At 37.9% G+C, this 2,933-nt stretch overlaps 1 non-coding gene across 1 annotated transcript; it reads left to right on the forward strand.

Moving 5' to 3' along the window:
• Positions 1-471: 471 nt before the first annotated feature.
• TRNAI-AAU (transfer RNA isoleucine (anticodon AAU)) lies at positions 472-545 on the forward strand. The gene has a single exon. It is a non-coding gene; the product is annotated as a tRNA-Ile (tRNA).
• The last annotated feature ends 2,388 nt before the right edge of the window (positions 546-2,933 follow it).

Genomic DNA, 2,933 nt, shown 5'->3' on the forward strand with positions numbered 1-2,933 from the left:
TGGCCGCGTTCTGGGAGGATTAACTCTTTGCAACCGGTGTCCCATAAGTTTAAGTTCCAAAACGTCGGTCTAATACAGGACACACATGCATTAATGACAGCACGGTCTCAATTCCACGAGACATTTTCATAATTAGTGTAAACCGAGTTATGTTTTGAAGCTCGGAAGTTGTTATCTTTGATACAATAACATCACGAGTTGCCAAACTCCTATAACGATGGAGTTCATTGATGGTGATATTGGTTTCACGCAGCAGAAATGCAGAATTGGTTTCTCTTCAAACCGAATTGATGCAGAAGAAAGACGATGACAATTAGCCAGCACGCAAGGTTTAATTTAAGAGCATTAATCAGAATTATGGTCCTTTTCGAATTTCTTGCTTTGATAATCAAACGTCGTAAATTTTTATTTGAGCATCTAATTAGTCTTACAATCATGATATATAAAAACAATGTATCTCTAACATCACATGGCCTATTAGCTCAGTTGGTTAGAGCGTCGTGCTAATAACGCGAAGGTCGCAGGTTCGAGACCTGCATGGGCCATTTTCTTATGTTTTTATTTTTTTGCTGTTAGCATTGATATCTGTTATAGCTTGAACTCATCATCTGCCTACAGAGACGGAATAGATTAATAAAAAAAGCTATGAACTTGTAAAGTCATCCAAGAAGCAAAAGATTTAGATGTTGTTACTACGTTTTCCTTTTACAGGCAGTGAAGTAATATTAGGCCTCAGTTATATACCTCGTATTTTAAGAGCCGATTGTAGATATTGTCATAGAAACCACGCTCAAATCATCGCAGTTGAAGGCGCTCAAATCAAAATTTTCGGACAAACGAGGATGTTTCTAGAATCAGTATGTATTAATAACAACCAGATCTACAGTGGAAGTTCTATTTACATATACACGTTAATCCATTGTATAATTTGGGTTTAACCATGACTCAGAAATCCTATTCCTACATTGTTTCGGTTTCCTGAAACCTTCCATATTTATATATTTCTTCAACTATCACCCTTCAAGGAATTCATTCAATTTAAATTCATTGCAACAACAATAACAAAGAAAGAAATAATAATGGAGTCTACAACTTATGAGCTCGCACTAGATTGCCACGTTTTGTTTGAAAAAAATCGCAAAAAGATTAAGAAGACGTCCTACATGATTACAACACTCTTCTCTGACCATTATTCTTCAGCTTCTGAGAAGCATATCACAGACCGTAATGCCAAAGGAAGCGCCAAGTTGAAGTTCAAGGACGTGAATGTTGAATCTGGTTTTCTCCGCTTTCAAGTATTCATTCAAAGCATGTTGTTTGGTGAGAAGCAAGTTGGTAATATCTATGTTCGCGTGTCTGACCTCATGTCATCATCTATCACAAGCGATAGACAAATGAACCAAGTAGGTTTAGCAACGTATGACTTTGGAAAGACATCCAAGAAACACAAGGGCGATCTCAAGTTGTGGTTCAAACTGTCGAAGACACAAGAACAGAAGGCAGAGGTGGAGTCTCAGTATGTAGCTGCGGCCATTGAGAATGATATGGTTCCGAGTCTTGGTACTCCTTTGCTTTCTATTAATTGGAGGAGTTAGTTTGTATTGCTTTCAGAATATCCAGCTCCATTGTAAAAACTATTTTATTATTGAATGTTCTAATCCAATGTGATTCATTCAAATTGATGAATATCAGTTACTCTCAATGTTTTTATGCCCGGGCTGTAAATTTTAGAACAGTAGCGGTTACAAACTTACCGAGTTTCAGTCGCTGCATTAGGTTTATTTGACTAACCGAATTTATTTCTAATCTAACTATTCGTGTAGCCGAGCTAGCAAAAATCCCTGAAATTCCAGATATTTTATGTTTTCTTCGAGATTACAAGTGCATGCAGTCGTTTCCTTATTTGATCAGTAAATCAAGCGCGCAAGTGCAGCAATTTGTGTAATTAGCTCTTGAGCTTGACCCTTAAGCAATCCTATTCCTACTTTGTTTCGGTTTTCCAGTCTTCCACTCTGCCCCTATATATAGCCCTATCTATCCCTCCTTACGAAGTATTTCGTTTTTGCATCCAAAAAAAGTACTTCGTGAACAAGAAACAAAAACAGCAAAGTAATAATGAAACCTGCAACACAGGAACTGGCAGTAAATTGCATAATCTCACCAGAAAACAACTTGATTAACATGAAGAAGAGACCCTACATGATTATAACACGGTTTCATGGTTGTTCTTCAAAATTCGAGAAGCATAGAATAGAGATTGATGCCAGAGGAAGCGGGAAGTTTCAACTCAAGGATGTGAATGTGGAATCTGATTATCTCCGCTTTCAAGTATTCAATCGTCGCAGGTGGTTCTTCCCGGACAACCATGTTAGTACTGTCAACATTCTTGTGTCCGAGCTTGTGTTATCAGCTGCTGAAAGTAACGGAAAGATCAACCAAAACGGTTCAGCTACATATGAGATTGTAAAGTCATTGTGGAAGAAGAACAAGAAGGCTGATCTCAAGTTGTTGTATAAGCTGTCGTCCATGGCACAAGCAGCAAAGTCAGAGGCGGAGTCTAAGCAAGTGGAAGCGCCATTGGGAATGGCGTAGGGTTGTTAAAGATGGTTACGAGTTTTCGTACTCCTTTGTTTTCTTTATCTTTGAGTTAATTTGTATTGAAATCAAAATATTCAGTTACGAAGTACAATGCTCCATATTGACGATTCCGTGAACAGCTTATAGGTCTGATATCTGAATATACCATTTAAGCGTACAGCGTAAACGTAAACACAAGTGTAAAGCGTAAGTTAAGCGTCTACTTTTTAAATAACAAGTCAAGTTACGAAGTACAATGCTCCGTATTCCATAGATAAGAACAGGATGGGGGAGTTATATATCACCATAGTCAAGTTTCAACCAACAACCATCTCGGCAGCGAATTAGAAAGGAAG

Source organism: Silene latifolia, chromosome 1 (assembly GCF_048544455.1).
Source record: "Silene latifolia isolate original U9 population chromosome 1, ASM4854445v1, whole genome shotgun sequence".
In the NCBI taxonomy this organism is placed as follows: domain Eukaryota; kingdom Viridiplantae; phylum Streptophyta; class Magnoliopsida; order Caryophyllales; family Caryophyllaceae; genus Silene; species Silene latifolia.